At 32.8% G+C, this 20,936-nt stretch overlaps 3 non-coding genes across 3 annotated transcripts; all 3 read right to left on the bottom strand.

Annotated features, from left to right (window-relative positions):
* Nucleotides 1-701: 701 nt before the first annotated feature.
* Nucleotides 702-820, bottom strand: LOC147814273 (5S ribosomal RNA). The gene has a single exon (XR_015432786.1). It is a non-coding gene; the product is annotated as a 5S ribosomal RNA (ribosomal RNA).
* Nucleotides 821-1,711: 891 nt separating this feature from the next.
* LOC147814272 (5S ribosomal RNA) lies at nucleotides 1,712-1,830 on the bottom strand. Its single transcript, XR_015432839.1, has one exon. It is a non-coding gene; the product is annotated as a 5S ribosomal RNA (ribosomal RNA).
* An 891-nt stretch (nucleotides 1,831-2,721) lies between these two features.
* LOC147814271 (5S ribosomal RNA) lies at nucleotides 2,722-2,840 on the bottom strand. The gene has a single exon (XR_015432828.1). It is a non-coding gene; the product is annotated as a 5S ribosomal RNA (ribosomal RNA).
* Between the last annotated feature and the right edge of the window lie 18,096 nt (nucleotides 2,841-20,936).

The following is a 20,936-nucleotide window of genomic DNA, read 5'->3' as shown; positions in this document are numbered from 1 at the left end:
TCGGCCAACTGGACACAGTCCGCTGCCCAATTTTATAGCGCCTCCCTTTTTTTATTATCTTAAATTAGAAGTACTCACCTGTTATACATCGCCCTGGAAAGGGGGAGGGGGGTTGCCACACATCAAAAGCCGTCCTCCTAATCCCCCCCCCCCCCAAGAAGACCGAAAAGAAAGCATAAAATTCATTGGAAAACACTTATTTCTTTAAAAATCAATTTTATACCTTATAAAATGCAACAATACCTTTGAAAAGTTATCTAAACAATGAAGTATTTTCTTTTTAAACTGTTGCACTCATTAACAATGACTTCCTAACGAAATTGACCTTTATATTGCATTGTTGCTAGCTACTTCAACAATACTGTATTTAATTATACCAAAAGCGGTGGCAGAAATGAAGAATTTATCTTATTTTAGGTTGAACAATTGGTTAGAATTGAAACCGCATTCCACGACAACAATTACGCCACTTTTTACTTCTTTTTTAAAGAAAAAGTCTAATTTGACACCACTTTTTACCACTTTTTCATGAATTATTCATACTAAAATCTGAAAAAGAAACTAATTGAAGCATTAAAACAACATACAGTATCAAGAACTAGATAATTACACTTAAATAGTGAAAAGAAACACTCTAAATTGAAAATAAAACTAAATCTACAGTAAAAGGCGGATTTTCATTGATGACACGTGGAAAAATAAGCCAACGACACGTGGTGTTCCCGGGTGGTCACCCTCCCAAGTACTGACCGCGCCCGATGATGCTTGACTTCGGGGATCGGACGAGAACCGGTATTTTCATCATGGTATGGCCGTTGACCACTCACCTTCCGTTTTCTCTTGCAATTAAGCATAATTAGGAATCGCCAACGCGCGAGACAGGGAGCTCACCTCTTGCTTGCCCTCGATCCGGCCCGACGGGCCGGATCGAAGCGTCCCCCCCACCCCAGCGACCGTTAAGAGAGCGCGTTTGCGAATGCTACATATCCCCCCTACTTTTAAATGACAATTCGGCCAACTGGACACAGTCCGCTGCCCAATTTTATAGCGCCTCCCTTTTTTTATTATCTTAAATTAGAAGTACTCACCTGTTATACATCGCCCTGGAAAGGGGGAGGGGGGTTGCCACACATCAAAAGCCGTCCTCCTAATCCCCCCCCCCCCCAAGAAGACCGAAAAGAAAGCATAAAATTCATTGGAAAACACTTATTTCTTTAAAAATCAATTTTATACCTTATAAAATGCAACAATACCTTTGAAAAGTTATCTAAACAATGAAGTATTTTCTTTTTAAACTGTTGCACTCATTAACAATGACTTCCTAACGAAATTGACCTTTATATTGCATTGTTGCTAGCTACTTCAACAATACTGTATTTAATTATACCAAAAGCGGTGGCAGAAATGAAGAATTTATCTTATTTTAGGTTGAACAATTGGTTAGAATTGAAACCGCATTCCACGACAACAATTACGCCACTTTTTACTTCTTTTTTAAAGAAAAAGTCTAATTTGACACCACTTTTTACCACTTTTTCATGAATTATTCATACTAAAATCTGAAAAAGAAACTAATTGAAGCATTAAAACAACATACAGTATCAAGAACTAGATAATTACACTTAAATAGTGAAAAGAAACACTCTAAATTGAAAATAAAACTAAATCTACAGTAAAAGGCGGATTTTCATTGATGACACGTGGAAAAATAAGCCAACGACACGTGGTGTTCCCGGGTGGTCACCCTCCCAAGTACTGACCGCGCCCGATGATGCTTGACTTCGGGGATCGGACGAGAACCGGTATTTTCATCATGGTATGGCCGTTGACCACTCACCTTCCGTTTTCTCTTGCAATTAAGCATAATTAGGAATCGCCAACGCGCGAGACAGGGAGCTCACCTCTTGCTTGCCCTCGATCCGGCCCGACGGGCCGGATCGAAGCGTCCCCCCCACCCCAGCGACCGTTAAGAGAGCGCGTTTGCGAATGCTACATATCCCCCCTACTTTTAAATGACAATTCGGCCAACTGGACACAGTCCGCTGCCCAATTTTATAGCGCCTCCCTTTTTTTATTATCTTAAATTAGAAGTACTCACCTGTTATACATCGCCCTGGAAAGGGGGAGGGGGGTTGCCACACATCAAAAGCCGTCCTCCTAATCCCCCCCCCCCCCAAGAAGACCGAAAAGAAAGCATAAAATTCATTGGAAAACACTTATTTCTTTAAAAATCAATTTTATACCTTATAAAATGCAACAATACCTTTGAAAAGTTATCTAAACAATGAAGTATTTTCTTTTTAAACTGTTGCACTCATTAACAATGACTTCCTAACGAAATTGACCTTTATATTGCATTGTTGCTAGCTACTTCAACAATACTGTATTTAATTATACCAAAAGCGGTGGCAGAAATGAAGAATTTATCTTATTTTAGGTTGAACAATTGGTTAGAATTGAAACCGCATTCCACGACAACAATTACGCCACTTTTTACTTCTTTTTTAAAGAAAAAGTCTAATTTGACACCACTTTTTACCACTTTTTCATGAATTATTCATACTAAAATCTGAAAAAGAAACTAATTGAAGCATTAAAACAACATACAGTATCAAGAACTAGATAATTACACTTAAATAGTGAAAAGAAACACTCTAAATTGAAAATAAAACTAAATCTACAGTAAAAGGCGGATTTTCATTGATGACACGTGGAAAAATAAGCCAACGACACGTGGTGTTCCCGGGTGGTCACCCTCCCAAGTACTGACCGCGCCCGATGATGCTTGACTTCGGGGATCGGACGAGAACCGGTATTTTCATCATGGTATGGCCGTTGACCACTCACCTTCCGTTTTCTCTTGCAATTAAGCATAATTAGGAATCGCCAACGCGCGAGACAGGGAGCTCACCTCTTGCTTGCCGATGAGTGAAAAAAAACAATGACACCAGATGAACGCAAAGAAATAGAAAACTAAAGCACACATTTTAAAAATATGCTTTTTTCAGAGCGAACAAATGTCTTTAAACCTAAACAGAATTACACATAAAAATCTTGAAACATATAAATAAAACAACCAAAGATACATAATTGTATACCTTTAACGGATTTTAGAAGTTGGAACTTAAAACAGCTCAGTGGATCAGAGTTGTGATTATAATTATACTAAAAAAAATTAAAAATTATTTTCTTACTTACTTACTAACATAGTCATCGTTTACAAGTTTTCTTGGAAAGACTATAGAGAAACTTATATTTAACATATTAAATTAGATTCTTGAAGACAAGACCTAAGAGTCAATGAGCAGGTAACTTACCTAAGTCAAATTATTAAGAATGCTTCGGACTTTCGAAATATCCTTATAACAGTCAATATTGATTTTAAAAGTGCAAATGACACGGTACGGTATACATGGTTAGAAAAAAATATATAAAAAAAACCAGTGAATGCCATGGAAGTTTGTCAGAGGTGGATACTTTACATACCAACGTATTTGCAGGGTCAGATTCGACCAGGATCGATGTTAATGATATAATCTGATAAATTGTTTACTCATTGCAATCGATTTAATTATTAGTTCACAAGTTCCAAAGCGAAATGCAAATTTCTTCACTGAAAATAACATGTCTGTGAATTTAAAGAAAATTACCTTTGAATCTTTTTCAATCCTCCTGATCTAAAGTACAATTCCCATACTAGCAAGCTTAATAACTTAGGAGTTAAGTTTGATAAAAAATTCAACCAGAAATTTCAAATTAAATCAATATCAAACCACATTCAATAGAGAATAACTGTTCTGAAAAGTCTAACTGGATCCCTATAGAGATGTGATAGACCACAGATCTTAATGTTACTTATAGGACTTTCATTCTACCTTTAATTACATACTTTAGCGTAAACTTAATAACAGCAATTGATCAAATTTTTAAAAAACTAGACCTTTTACAATGTCAATCATTGAAATTTGTAACTGGAGTTCTTAAATCAACACCGATAGATGCAATGGCCTTATCGACAAATAATAAAACCATTATAACTACAAGAAAAGATTGAAATTTAAAAATTAAAAAAAAAATGTATTTAATTTGTTTGGGACCTCAAGCAGAATTTTGAATTGCCAGCTTACATTGAAGACATTGTAAGAACTCACTGAATATGATGCATGTTGAAACAAGCTTCTGATTTCTAGCTTTTTTAAGAGAAACAATTCGGATGTCTTAAGGTGTTTAGCTCCATATACTAGTGACAAACATTACCTAGAATAGGATACATATATACACAGATGGCTCCCTTTATGAAAATCCTGATTGGTAACTGTAGGAGTTTTTTTTTTCTAACTTCTTCTCCTTTTATGCCTCTGAGGGAAATTACCAAACAGTTTTTGATGGAGAACTAAAGACTATTTGAATAATTCAGAAGCATCAACATATTTTCTGATTCTCAACATTCAGACGATTAGTTCAACTGAGCAGCTGTCATCCAAAAACATCTCTTGGGTCAACAACATTTGCGAGAGTTTTGTCTAAAGATAAAACGTTCTATATCACTTCATCTAGCCATCGTCTCATTTTTTAGAAACAAATATGTTGACACAGTAATAAAAGGCGTTCTAGACTTCAAAGTTGCTTAAATCATACAGTTTTTGATTTCTAAAAAGTATTTAAGGAAGAATACCCTAGTAGATAAGGAAGCTTTTTCCATGTGAAGGCTTTTTTCAGAAGAAGGCATACTGTAAACGCGTTAAGTTTATTGGTTATGCAGGTTTTCAATGTAATTTTTGAACATCCTGTGTAAAGATCTAATTTTGTGGTAATATATTATATGCATCAGATAATTGTTAATCAACTCATTCTGTTATGTTCATTCTAACTACTGCTTAAGTAGCATTTTGCTTAAAAAGTGACGTAGTTGCTGAAATTGTACGTCTTGGTTACTTTTAAAGTGAACCAGAAAGATTTAGAAGCAAATTCAAATGTCTAATTATAAGTTTTTAATATAATTTAGTATCAGTTTCATTTACTAGAATAATTTCTGCAGCTATAAAAAAGTCATAGCATTTGTACAAGAATGTAATTCCTGAAATCAAATAATACTTTTAATTACCTATTTAATGACATGCAAGTTTGTCGGCTATATGTTTCTGTATAATACAAGTTATACAGCTTTTGGATGGTTATTGGACTAACTCAAAATACTTAAACTCTTTGGAGTTTTCTACGAATGTTGTATTAATTATGTTACAACTATCAGGACACAGGACTCCAACCATTGAACTGGTCATTTTTAAACCCTTTAAACAGTTAGCTGAAAAGTTGTTGCTAAGTTATCCTGACCTAATCACATAGTATCAAGAGTCGAATCTAGTGACTGAGGCTGGCAATATGGCAGCAACAAATGAATCTGCTCAAGAATTTAACTGTTTAGGTGTGTGACCCGTTAATCCGCCAGTTTTCAATGAAACTATTTTTCACCACTTGAAACTACGATCAGGGAGACGAATCAATCGGATTTAAGTGATGAGCGTGATGCAAATAATCATACGACAATCAAGTAATCATACGGGTTCGATAGACATGTCTGTTTCAATGCATTCCTCAACACCGAAGGTTTCAATTAAATAAATTTCCGTGACTTCAATACCCAAAGAATTAATCACTTCTAAATCAGAAAGAACTGCAGTTTTAAGAAGCAGACCCTTATAAAATCAGTTCTTTTTAAATAACTGTTTTTTTCTAAACACGATATCGTTACAAAACTCAAAATCAGAAATGTGAAGAATAGGCTATAAGGATAAGTAGGCTTGTAAACAAGGGCATGGGCGAGGATGGGGGATATTACGTTCGACATCAATTCTCAGACCTTTTTTTTTAACATTGATAGTTAACTATGAGCCGCGATGGCTCAGGCAGGGTTGCCACTGTAAAAAAATGAACAAAAATAGTTACTTTTAGTAGCCTCAAGCATGAAAATAGTCGCCTAAAACTATGAAAATAGTTGCCTGAGCAGGAACAAAAATTTATCAAAAATAGTAGCCAAATAACTAACGTTATACTTTAATTATTAAATACTATGATTAGGACTGGGTGATGTCAGAAATTTCAAATCGTGATATATTGTCAATTGGACATCGTGATGTAGCAATGTATCGCGATTTAGCATATGTTCAAAAATTACCTATGGGAAATCTTTAAATCAATCAAAAATAAATAAAAAGGAATAAATCTATTATAAACGAAAATATTAATTCTAAACATATTCTACTATGACATCAATATCATTGCTTAATTTTTTCAATTAAAATAACAAAGAAGTCAAAGTAAAAGCAAACCCAAGCTTTATTTCATTTTTCTTAAATTAAAAATAATTTAAGATTTATTGGTTTAAAAATAATAATACTGTAACAAAATATTTTACATCCATGCATAAAAAATTAAAAGAAAAAAAACAGTGGAAAACAAACCAAAGAAATGTTCACTTTAGAAAAAAAAAATTTAAATTATTGTTGAGAAAAAAACCATGCTTTTGAAACATCATTAGACCTTTTTTTATTTAATTATTTAAAATAATAAAAAGTAGTATTAACTAATGGTCAAATTCTGTACTTAATACATGAATGTAAAAATATTTTTATTTATTTATTATTATTTTCTTTTTGGAAAATAAAATCGACTAAAGATTTAATTGTTTAAAAATGATACTGACTATTTAACAAATTATAAAGCAAACAAGTATTGAAAGAATTTTAATAAAAAAATTTTAAAAAAAATCTTTAATTACTAATGTTAAATTAAGCGTTAAAACATTACTAAACTCTTTATTTAATTAAAAAAAAAATTTTGTTTTGACTAATAGCCAAACTTTTTTAAATACTTTGTTTTCATTTTTTCAAAAATAAAAGCAAATTAAATAAAGGTAAGCCTTGTTTTAATTTATTTATAATTAAAACCTTCTGGACATTAATTGGTTTAAAAATATTCAAATTATTATACTTAACTACATTTAATAAAATTAAAAAAGTTAACTTTTTATAAGAAAGTCAAATACAAAATACCTCTAAATTGTATCGCTTAAAATCAGGGGTCTGTCCAGACATTTTGTGAAAGGTCCGTTTTTCGTGAAATTGTGAAAAAATTACTCACATTCTTTCAACCAGGGTCCGCTTTTATGAATTTAAGCAAATAGGGTCCGTTATTGCAACAAAAAAAAATTTCAAGGAGTTTTTAAATTGTATAGACATACAAGATTATGCTCAACACTGTAAAATTGTAATTAAAAAAATTAAATTTTAAAAAATAAACAACAATTGCTCCTTCTAAATTAGAGATGCAACATACAAATATTTGGTATTTAGCCTATACTGGTGAACGCAGAATATTAATTTCGGACGAACAATGGAAGAATCGTCTGCCGAAGACTAAACTTAATTCGTTTACATCCATCTTTCTTGTTTTCTGCCCTGGGAAGGGTTTATTCGATTAACAAAGTAATAATGAAGATAAAAAAATTTGTGAAGAGTCCGATTAAAAGAAAAATCATTTTGTGAAGGGTCCGTTTTTATGAAAAGATATTTTGTGAAGGGTCCGTTAACGGACCCAAATTTCTTCTAAACAGACCCCTGAAAATGAAAAACAATAATAGAAAAAAATCAATGAAGAATCTTTTTTTATTTATATTTTCTTTTCATTCATCTATTGAGTTCAGAACGAAAATTTAAGATAGCAGCGATTGTGCAGAAATCGCAAAGTAACAGTAGGTCTACTAAAAATAATAGACAAGAATCGTTAAATTCGGACAGGAAAAAAAATAGTATGAAATAATGCAGAACGAAACGATCGCTAAGTGGCGGATCCAGCGGGGGGCTTATAAACCTCCCCCCCCCACACCAAATTAAAAAATATAATAATAATTTTTTTAATGGTTTACAAAAGAAATAAAATATTTTAAAAATTATTTAAGGGGGCATATGCACCTAGGTAGGTCGGAAAAATTAGATTTTTTTTCCCATCTAATTATGTTCTTCACTGTTTCAAGAATCATAATCCAAAAGATTAAAACGAAATTCGTCATAGTTTCATGGTAAACATTATTTAAAGATGTTGAATACTTGAACTATTTACGTATTGTTCCATTGCTCATTATGATAAAAATAAATGAGAAGACTAGTGTTAAAAACCCCAGTTTTTTTTTCCTTTCAAAAAAAATATTTAAAAAACTTTTTTTTTAAAAAAAAAATTTTGTGGGGGGGGGGGGGGACTGAGTCTATGACCCTCCTCAGGAAAAATTTCTGGATCCGCCCCTGTAAGTAGCAAAAGTCTTACTGAAAATAATATACAAGAAACCCGGCAATTATTTCCGACGAAATAAAATACATAACGATCGCAAAATGACTTAAGTCCTATGGAAATTAATCTTCAAAAAACGCAAAATCCCAAAGACAAAAATGGACATAAAGAAACTATGCGTTGCGTTCTATATTACAACGCTGATCCTCGCAAGAAACTGGAAATTCTGATTCAATTCGCTCTTCGTCATTCAACATCACAAAACTAACATCATCTTAACAGCAAAACGCTATTTACATCTCTGCAGCTAGACGAAATCAAAATTGTCTCTGTAAGTGCGGAAACAGCGTTAGCCTAGCCAAGGATCCTTGCATGTTAAATCGTTAAACCGCGATTGTAGTCTTATTCCGGCTGCTTAAAGCAGATTTCTGATGCAGCGCCTAAAACGAAAGTCACTACATCGGCTTACCGATTTATGCTTTAAATCGATATTTCGCAATACATCGATTTATCGACCAGTCCTAACTATGCTCTAATTAAAATAAATTCGTATACAAACAGAGATGCCAACTTGCTCCGGACAGCAAATATATATTTTAAAGTGGTAGTTTATCAATTGCGATTCTTGGTTTAATAAATTCAATTTAGTAGATTTTATCCACCACTATTTCTAAATAATTAGTAGGCTTATATAATTCACCACTTTATAGTACTTATGTCATGCTCCGCCTTATAATAGCAAGCAAAAATAGTCAAGTATTTGCAAAATTTACTTAGTAGTTCTTTACCGCTTTTTTAATTATTTTGGCGTGTCCGGAGCAGTTGGCATCTCTGTACAAATATAAAAGATAAGACATATTAGTAAGAAAAAGGTACCTAAATAAAAGTCGAATTACAATAAAATACGAATGTTAATCGAAGGAAAAAAACATTTAAAAATAAAAAAGTGCCCCTCAGAGAGAAAAAATAGCAAGTACTTTATTAAATCTAGTGGAAATTTAAATTTTTGGACACAAATCATAATATAAAAGTTTGCTTTCTTTTATTAACTTTCTGAAAAGTTAACGTTCATTTTTGCAAAAAAACTTCACTAAGAGTAAAAAAGTCTCCTAATAGTCGCCTATTCCTGAAAATAGTTGCTTTTTTAGCCTTTTCAGGCAAAAAAAAAAGTCGCCATAGTCGCCTAAGGTCAAAAATAGTAGCAAATAGTCGCATTTTAGTAGTCTGTGGCAATCCTGCCCAGGGGGATAGAGCTTTCGCCTTCCAATGTGGTGAACCGGGGTTCGATTCCGGCGATGGCTGGTAGATATGAATTCCGCATCCGGCTCGCATCGACCACACTGCTGACGTGAAGTATCCTCATTGGTAGACAGATCATGTGTTAGAGTCCCCTTGCCGTCAGACTAACCGCGGGAGGTTCTCGTGGTCCTCCAACGCATATGCGGGTTATTTCGATCAAAAAGTCCTCCACGAAGGCAAAGTTCCAGGAGTTCCCTTGTCTTCTGGGTTGAGTTCAAAATGACAAGGCTACGTAGTTGAACATTAGTAGTCGTAGATCCAAAAATTGGGTCGGCTGTTCAACGACGGTTATAAAATAAAAATATTTAACTATAAAAAATGACAGATCGTAATGGAGAAAAGCTGAAGATACAGATACCACGGGCTACCGTACTCGAGACTTGCGGATAAGTATGGAATCAAATGGTGCCGAAGGTTGAATTCTTTTTTTAAAAAATGGGTTTTCGTATTTTTATTTTAATGCTATATTAAAAATCAGCAGAGAATGAAGTACATGTACGTTTGAACTGAGTTACCACGGTCTAGAATTTTTTTAAAGCGGTAGCAAAAGTGAGATATATATAGATAATTTAAGCTATTAATAAATATTTAATTTAAAGGAAATATGTATGGGAGCAAAAAATAACCCGCCACTCGAAAACTCCATCATCAATAATGCTTTTTAATCATGTACAAAAACACATTTGAAGAAAAATTTCCTGACTACTGTAGTGTGTCTACCATTACGAAAATACAATTAAAATTCACTGGTATATAAGATATGTTAACTCGATTGTTGACGCCCGGTGACTGAGCGGTAGCGCTTCGCGCTGTCGTGCCACAGGTCCCTGGTTCGATCCTGGGGCCGGGCAAGGTTGACTCAGCCTTTCATCCCTTCAGTGGGTCGATAAATGAGTACCAAGCATGCTTGGGAACTAAACACTGGGGGTTCCGCGTTCGGCTGACCACCAGACCGGAACATCTGCTCCTGCACCCCAGAGCCCAAGGTCAAGAAAACTGAGATGGGCACAGTAGGCCTTGGCCCTCTATGGGCTGTAGCGCCGCTGAGTTTAACTCGATTCTTAGTTGGGGTACCTTTACATAGATGAAGGTTGACATTGTCGATAACTATGATAACGATAATTATATTAAACCTAGAAACATAAGTACACAAATCCCTAAGGGTGAAGTACTTCAGTTCAGAAAGCATAGTAAGATTTGAATAAGTAATTCGTATGAAGTTATTAATTAAACTCTTGGTGCTAACTAGAGCTTAAAAATAAATTATTTTTAATTTGTTTAAGCTGTTTTAAAATAAAAATAGCATATTAACGACAGGGTCAGCATAAATTAGCTGGAGTAGCTATTAAATTTAGTTTCTTAATTTTTATTATTATCGGAATGCATTTTTACAATTGGGATATTTTATAAAAAGGTTAACGTTGAGAGATCATAAGAGCACTATCACTCAGGGCTAAAGAGAATACAAGGGCTAGTTCACTCCGCTCTTAGAACTGAAGCTACGATTTCCCTCCTCATGACGTCACTGTGTCCACAGATCTCGGAGATCGCAAGCAAAGATATTATGATAACTTTGCATCTTCTCTTTGTAAAAATAAGTCAGACTTTTCTGGTTATTAGCCTTCAAACTTTACGTAATTAACACATTATTTCCGTTCATACATAGTTCAAAAAAAACTTTCTTGGTTATTATATTATAAAAATACCATTTTAGACTTATAAAAATGTTTTGCTAGTTGGTGAAAATGACGCTATAAATACTTTATTTTAAAAAGTTCAGTTTTAACTTTAACTATTAAGAAAAATGAAGACATATATCGACACTTTTTTTATCTACATATTCTTTCATAAAGATAAGTTAAGTTAAATTTAGAATCCCTGATTTTAAAATATGTCGTTAATAGCAATTTGTTCATACTTAATCATTAGGAAACATCAATCTTAAACGCTAATTACTGAAACAAAATAATAATTTAGGTTCATAATGACATTAGAAATTTTACAATTGTTTATACACATCTAAATTTACGATGATATAATTTATAGATATTTAAATTTAAGAGAATATAATTTAAAAACAAAATCATAAATTTTTAGAATAACTACATTAAAAAATATGTTATGAAATTAGGAGAATTTCAACTATATAATATATATTTTATTTATACTTTTTACTTACATTTTAATTTTCTTTGACTTTATCCAGTTTTTAATTCTTTTCACCTGCCTTTCTTTATGAAGTAACGAGGCGGTTTCTATTTAGATAATGAATTTTTATAAAAGTTCTTTACGACAGAATAAACGTATTGCTGTTTTATATTAACTGTGTCATTTCGGAATCCATTCTTTACATAGTTGTTCATTTACTTTAGGGAACACGCGAAAAATTATACTTTTCCCTTTTGTTTTTATATCAGAATTTTTGCAAGTTGCAATCGCGCAAACTGGCATTTCGATAATAGTTTTAAATTCTTGTAAATTCACTGCAAAAACTCAGGAAAGTCATCATAGAAAATAACAAATGTCTTAGAATATCTCGCAAAAAGAAATGATCCAATATTAGTTAGAGCTAGTAAGGCCAAACGCTCCGTTCTTGAAGTAAAAGTGCGAGCTTTGCGCCAAAGTGACGTCACTAGAGTGACGTCGGAGGATCGGCGCGGCGAAAGATACTTCAAAGGAGTGAACCAGCCCTTCTATTCTCTTTAGCCCTGACTATCACTTCGCTTTTAATTCTTAAGAAAGAAAAAAAAATAGTGTTTCGTTTTATTCGATACTGTTTTAAAAATTTTAACATTTCATAATAACTTAAGCTATCCTTTATAATTTTAAGCAATTTCTCCATAGAAATAAATTCTAATAAACAAAATTATGTTCAAATATATTGAAACTTGAAATACACATTTAAAAACTCTAAATTAGAAATGCGTAAATGTTGAAAAAAAAGAAGGGGGATGGATAACGCAAAAATAAGTTTTAAATTGTTTCTGCAGCAAGAAGGTAAAAGCAAATTTACAGAAGGCTTTTGGAGAGATTAGATGATTTTCCACTTACTGCACTGGCTGAGAGCTGAAAGTATTGGATGGTAAGCAATACTTTCGTGCTTTATAAACAGGATAATTTTAAGAACCTAAATATACATTAGATATATATGAATAAAATCCTTTTACTCGAATAAATATGAGTATTGAATTTCTCCAATATTGGATTTTTTCTATTGTTACCAAGGACTCAAATTGTTACACAAATTATATTTAAATTGAATGTATACACAGCGAAGTATTACTGTTAAAAGTACTGGCACTCTGTTTGCAGCATCCGTAAAATAAATGTTTTCTGTGACATTTTCACCTCAATTATTATAGTAATATTTATATAATTACACTAATTTCACTGTAAATATTACTGTAAAAAATTACGGTACATTAGATTTTCTGTTCCGTCAAATTTTACTGTAAAAATGGATTCAACGGAAACAAAGTACTAGAGCCCAGAGTGTAGGTACTATTTACCAGAATTTGATCCGGAATTCTTTTTACACAGTAAAACATTTTATGGTCTACAGCAGAAATATATAGAATTTCTAAGAAAAAGCGCAGTTTTTTTATTATATTTAAAAACATATTCACGTCAAAATATGAAATGACCAATTTACGCGAGGTAATTATAAAAATAGTTATTCGTTGCACAATGGTTTAATTTACATAAACGTGTAGAAAGAGTTCACGATAACAGCATGAATAGCGCGGTAAACACTATAACACAAAACAAATTAAAATTTTCTTAGAAAATATTCAAAATTTACTTGAAATGTAGTTTGTAATAATACCTATGAATTGTCGACATTGCCTTCAAAGGTGCAGACATATAAATAAAAAAACTCTAGTCTACTTTATAAAAACTAAACAAACAAGTAACATGATTTACCTGGGGCTACCAGGCGGGACGGCAGGTGGTGGATAGCCGAATGTCCTATAGCACTGACAAGATAGGCTCTGAATAACAAATAGGAGGTCGTGAACCAACTCCCATTATCCAGGTGTTATGCGACCCGTGCCTTGGGTGAATGGCACTGCGGTTATAGTGTCTTAACGGAACCTCTAGAGCAGTGTTTCCCAACCTTTTTTGTGTCATGCCCCACCTAATCCTTTTTAAAATTCTTATGCCCCCCTACATAACATATACATTATTTTTAATATTAAAAAATTGAATTTTTCACTTAAGAAACTTAAATGATACGTTTTAGGAACAAATCACTAGGAAATTGTTAACGAAGCACAGTAAGTAAATTTTCAAAACATATAATGAAAGACTAAAATTCAAATGCGAAGTAATTTTAATCAAAATTTTTCTATAATAATTTAAAATTTTAATTTAGTGAGATCCTTGCACTTAATGCTTGCTGCACAGAGATTTTATGTTAGGTTCCAATTTGCTTAGCTTCAGTCTCAAGTCTCCCCGTTGTGTTATATCCAATGATTTCTTTTTTGTTACCAGTAAATCATTTACAGCACTAAATCCATATTCAGCTAAATATGAAGATGGAAGCGATAACAATAGTTTTCTTGCACATTCGGTTGAATTTAGGTATTTGATTTCTGTGTCCTCGCAAAGCCTTACCATCACTCCTTTTATATTAAATAAAGTTTTGACTAACTCATCATTTTGCGTTTCTGCAAGTTCTTTTTGATACTGCATGTTTGATATATCAGACAAATCCACTAACATTGGCTGCATCATCCATGTTGGAAAATCAATTTATTTTAAATCAGAAAATCATTCTTTTCGATAATCTTTCAATCGATAGAATTTTCAGTTGATCGACAATAACAAGTAAAGTGGTATCATTTGTTTCACATTTTTGGAGTCAATGAAATTGTTCGAAGATTTTGTTGTAAATATATTTCTGACATAACACAATAAGGGTAATGAAACCAAATATGCTCGCTTTTGCTTCAACAAGAGTTTTATTTGTTCCTTGAAGTTGCTTATTCAATATATTTAGTTTTTCAAAGACATCGGCTTAATAACTCACAAATGATTTACCATCGACTGTTAACAGATACTTCATTTCAGGATTGTCGTTTAAAAAAATCACTAAGAGTCAGGGTTGGGTTTTTGACGTCAAAAAGTGGTTTTTGACATGACAAGGGTATAATACTGGTTTAAACCGTCAAAAACCCGCCGAAAACGTCAAAAACTGAAGTTTGTCAGCAGGTTTTAAAATATCTTTTTATTAAAATTAAGGTAAAATAACAGATTTAAAATCTCAGAAATTTATATTCAAATGCACGTGCAGAAAAATTTTGCACAAAAATTATTTAAAAATTTATATTTTGAAAAAAAAAATTTTTTTTTTTTGATATTTAAGAAAATTAAAAGTTTATTACCATGCATTTTTGACATATGAGGAACATATAACTAATATTTATATTTATAAGGAGCTTACAAGTTATGTTGAATAAATAAAAACTTGATACAAGTGTATAAAAAATTTTTTTAATGTTAGACCGAATATCTTTATTATCCAGTATGTTAATTTGAATTTAAAAGTAGTTATATTTATGAATAATGATAAATATAATTCATATTGTTTATTATATTTATTTATAATTATTACACTTATAATTTTAAAAAAAATTTTATCTCTTAATTTTTTTTTCTCCACTTGTATTAAGAATACAAATAATGTATATCTTGAAAGTAAGAAGTAATTATTCAACAGCTGAATATTTAGATATTCAACAAAACTATATAGTATTCAGCAAAATGAAATTCATAAGTATTTGGATAAACTAAATTTTCAGCATAGTAAATGAATAGGCTGAATATACTGTAAATTGACACCAACTACTCTGTGTATTTAACAGAAAGCACTTAAATTTTTATTGTCTTATGTTAACTATGAATTAAAAAAATTGAAGATTTAAAATTCAGAATTACTGATTTTTCTGAAAAACTAACAACCAATCACAAAAGTCAAACTAAACAGAAGAACATTACAGTCACTGATCCATGAAATATTTAAACAAATTATTATGGAAATTTTTTTAATTATAATAATTAAATACATAATTTTAAAAATTAGAACATGCATCACACTACATAATCAAAATGAAAATGATGGAAGTAGAAATTTAATTCAAAATTCAATAGTCTAATTCATTTGCTCCTCGCAGCATACGGTAGCACATAACTAGTTTTTAACATTTTTCCATCACCAAACAAGGTATGTTGAAAGCAGTTCACTAATCCCCCTACCCCCAGTTTACTTTAGAAGAGCTAAAAATAGACAAAAATTCCCTGATTGTGAATGTTGCATGTGCCCAACCTATTTAAAAGATTTTTCTTTAAAAGATGTCTAATGTACAAAACTGCTAATGTTAATCTTTAAAAATGTCTAATTTTTGGTATAATCTATATTATACACTAAATTTGGTTTTAAATAAATTTCTTAATAATATCACTGCAGACTTTCAATAACACATGAAAATGAAAACATATATTACAAAAGATGTGAGCTTTCAAAAGTACAAGATTTTGGTTACTATTCAAAATATAAGTGTTTCTTCAAAATTTTAAATATATTTTTTCTAGAACATATTTAGAAACACTATCCTTTATAAAAGATATATAAATTTTATGTATTAATTAAATTTCACATGAATATAGGTTTTTGACATTTTCGAAATTTTTGACAGTGAGGTTTTTGACGTGACGGTTTAAACCATGGTTTAAACCGTCAAAAACTGTCACATGTCAAAAACCTGCCAACCCTGCTAAGTATATCAAACAATTCCATAAATCTTTTCAAGCTGTTCCTTTTAAAGAGCCATACTTCAGTGTGAAGTAAAAGTCTCACATGGTTTGCATTTTGTTCTTTACAAAATAGCTTGAAGAGACGCTCACATTTGCATTAGCTTCAATAGCATTGATACACTTTATTACTGAATGTAGTACTTAATTTAGTACAGGCGAGATGTTATTAGCTACCAAGTTTTCCCCACGAATTACACAATGCACAAGAATCATTTCTGGATTCTCATCTTTCATCTATTTTAAACAACCATTTTTCTTGCCCATCAAATTAGGAGCACCATCTGCAGCACAAGATGTAATATTTCTCATTGGTATGTTATTGACATCTAAGTAGTTTTTTAGCTCATTATATATATCTTTGGAGGTAGTGGGGCTTTCTAATCTTTTACAGAACAACTTTTCTTCAGCAAAATGCCCTTTATCAATATATCTTACGTAAGTTATCAATACTGCCACACTGTTTATCAAAGTTGATTCATCCATTTGCACTGAGAATTTTCTTGTTTTCAGCTTTTCAACAAGTTGTTTTTCAATATCTTCGCTCATTTCGTCTATTTTTCGGATGCAAACAACTGCCTTGTTTAGCGAGATTTTAAAGAGTTCGGGGGTCCACGCGGAGCCTGCCGTCTGCCGCAGGGAGGTTTAACTTGACGAAGCCAATAACACAGTTGATATTTTGGTCTCGTCAAACGAATTTATAATGTTAATTGGCTGCAACTATTTAAGAATTTGCTTTTTTCTTTCAATTTTGGCATCGAAATCTAGCATTATATTTAAATGGTCCAGAGCAAAAGGGTTAAACTCGTGTCTAGTTCATTTTCGAATTACCCCCCTTAACAATCAAATTGCCCCCCAGTGGGGCGTGGGCCCCACGTTGGGAAACACTGCTCTAGAGTAATAGCCTTACCCAGCATCTCAGACAATACTAAGCTGACTTTCTTAACCTGAGCTTTTTATTTGAGGTAATTTATGGCTGAAAATGACAAAAATACAACTCAAATTACTGCTTTTGCAGGCGAAAATCTTAAAGTAGACATTTCTGCAAAAGAAAAGGAAACTAAGGATAAACCAACTGAAGGAGGAGAAATGAACCCTTCATCAAAAGAGGTAGAAATGACCTCTACCCAGTCAACATCTCAAGTGGGGCAGGAAACAATTAATAGCATGACTGCCTCCATACGTGGGATCAAACTTAAAAGAAGATTGTCAGGTGCACAGAAAAAGAAACTTACCCGAGAAAAGAAGATTGCTGAAGGTACCTGGGTAGAAAAACCCAAACCAAAACAGAGAGGCGAGAAAAGACAAAGTCGAAGGATGGAACAAAATGTGGCCCCAAAAGCTACCAGGAAAAAAGGACCTGAAGGTATAACCTTTGAGGAGGCTCTAACGGCAGTTAAAATTGCTGTGATTCTTGAGGGACATCCTCTTGAGCGTTTATCGGAAGAACAAGCCTTAGACCTTAGGTTCCTGATAACTAGAAAAATTTCAAGAAATGAAGAGGGTTTCATCGCCACTCTTTTTTCTTGCAGACTAGAAAATGGGGCACTTATTATCAACTGTGCAAATCTGGGGAGCTCTAAGTGGCTGGAACAGACTGTAGTTGAATTAAACCCCTTGCAGGAGCAAACTCTCTTGGTGGGAGAGGCAAGGAGACTTGTCAGAACCACTAAGATTAATGCTAAACTGTCGAAAGTCTGTCGTAAACTGGAGTCCAAAGAGGTCCTGAGAAAGACTAAGGCACAAAATGGTGGGCTTACTCCAGCCGAATGGAACATACTTCATCGGAAGAATGAACCATCGTCCTTAGCGTGCCTGAACTGGATGCGACTACTCATGGCAAAAGGGGATATAAATTTTATATCGAACTTCACCAAATTCAAGCCAAAGTCCTAGACAAACCTTCCAAAACTGATAAGGGTGAAGGTTCTTCAAGCCAACATCCACCGCAGTAGAAGTGGCACCACGAACCTCACCAAGAAATTTCTTGATGAGGAGGATTTTCACCTGGCCCTGATCCTCAAAGGAACAAAAGGTAAGCTCATTTATGATCTTAATAGTGAGGCTAGAACATGTATCCTAATAGATAAAGATATTGAGGTTCGACCTCTAACAGATTTTATTCATGGGGATTTAACAGCAGTGAAAGTCAGACTCAACATAGATAGAAGAGACCGAGAAATTGTTTTTGGCTCAGTCTACCTACTCTATGAAGAGAAAGCTCCACCTGATCAAACACTGCACATTATCTTGCAGTTTTGTGCGGAAAACAACTTGCAAGCAGTCTTAGGGGCTAGACTGCAATGCTCACCATACTGTCTAGGGTAGCACAGACACAAATAAAAAAGATGAATGTCTTTTAGAATTCATTCTTAATTGCAATTTAGATATTTTGAAAAAAGGTAATGATCCTACTTTTATCTAATCGTTCTAAAGTAATTGACATTAGTATAGCAACACCGGCTATGAGTAGAAATATCACGAAATGGAAAGTAGATGGGGGACCATCAGGTTCCGACCATCAAAACATCAATTTTGAAATAAACTCCAATATAAATCTTGACCGCTGCTTCAGAGACCCCATGAGAACAAATTGGAAGAAATTCCAAGACGATATCATGGGGCTGACTGAACTGGGTGAAAATCATATTAGAGATAATTATGATCTAGAAATTACAGCAGAAACTCTGCAGAACAAAATTCTAGGTTCATACAATAAAAATTGCCCAATACGTACCAGAAGAGCAAAGCCCCAATGTCCTTGGTGGAATAACTCTTTGGAAACTCAAAGGGCAAACATCAGAAAACTTTTCTATAAAGCAAAGAAACATGGTGAGTGGGACAAGTATAAAAGAGCCCTCACCAACTATAACAAAAACGTTAGAAAAAGCAAACGAGAATCCTGGAGAAAGTTCTGTGAAGAGGTAAATTCTATCTCTGAAGGAGCTAGACACCAAAGAATTCTTAGAAGGGATGAACCCATAATGGTTGGCACCTTAAAGGATGAGGATGGCAACTTTGCTACCACTGGAAAAGAGATAATGGAAGTTATGGCCAAAACTCACTTTCCAGGAGCCATTGATATGGATAGCAATGAAGGACAGCATTTCATTGGCTCTGTAAAAAGAATACAAAGAAATCAATGGACCTATGCTAAGAATATTATCAATCAAGACAATGTCAGGTGGGCTATCTCCACCTTCAAACCACTTAAGAGCCCTGAACCTGATGGAATCATGCCTGTGGTGATCCAAAAGACAGGAGATCCTATCATCCCTGTGTTAACCAGAATTTACAGAGCTAGTCTGGCACTGGGACACATTTCAAAGCTATGGCAGAAGACCAGGATTATTTACATTCCCAAACTTGTCAAAAGTAACTTTGACCAGGCTAAGTCTTTCAGACCAATCAGCTTATCTCCATTCTTTCTCAAAATTATGGAGAAAATTATTGATAGGCGTATTCAGGGATGAGAGTAGTCAGAAAGTAAAAAAGAGGAAATCCAAAAAGATATATATATATATATATATATATATATATATATATATATATATATATATATATATATATATATATATATATATATATATATATATATATATATATATATAAACAAAAATGTGACAAAAAAAGTGCGATGTTTAAACTTGTATAAACCATGTGAATATAAATCCCGATATGAGACTTTTAAATCACGTAAATATGAAACTCTACATCGAATTTGAAAATATGCGAAAATACAAATTATGATTTTTTAATTTTTTGATCACGATGCATAATTTTTAAATCGCGCGATATTACAACCACAAAAACGAATCACGATATTGGATTTTAAGCTCGCGTGGATACAAATTGCTACATAGAGCTTTAAAAGCTCGTAAATACAAATCGCGATATTGATTTTTTAAATCTCGTAAGTAAGAATCGCAATGTACAATATTTAAATCGCCTGAATAAGAAACGCAACGTTCAACTTTTAAATCAGGTGAATACGAAAATCGAGATTTGATAATAAAATCGCGTGAATAAAAATCAAGATATTTGCAGAGTCTAGATTTGTGATTTCTAAAAGGCTTGTTTGTATTGTTTTTGTTTAGACATAATAAATAAAAATTTACAAGATAATTTGAATGAGCAAATAAATATTTTCACCACAAATCCACCTCTATTTTTTTCCTCTTTTTTTGTTTGTTTTCACGCCAGAATACAAGAAGCAGCGACGTCTGAATTGCGAAAATACGAGCTATCCAGCCGACGGATAAAAAATACAGAAAATCTTATTTTCTGTGCATGAAATCGGAGAAAATAGCTAAAATAAGTAAAAATGGGGAAGGGTTAGCAGCTAGGGCGTAAATTGAATTTTCTGTTTATCTTTGAAAATCGTAAATAAATATAATTATTTAAAATAAAATAAATAAATATAATTATTTTACGGATAAAACGGGATATTTATTTAAAAAAACGAAACTTTTAGAGAATCGAAGTTTTTGATAAAAAGGCTGAAATTCGAGAGACAAAGAAAAAATCTCATCCCTGTATAA

This window comes from Parasteatoda tepidariorum, chromosome 3 (assembly GCF_982258835.1).
Source record: "Parasteatoda tepidariorum strain Cologne lab strain chromosome 3, Ptep-v5.0, whole genome shotgun sequence".
Taxonomy (NCBI): domain Eukaryota; kingdom Metazoa; phylum Arthropoda; class Arachnida; order Araneae; family Theridiidae; genus Parasteatoda; species Parasteatoda tepidariorum.
The sequence above is the reverse complement of the archived record's forward strand: the minus strand, read 5'-3'. Positions and strand labels throughout refer to the sequence as shown.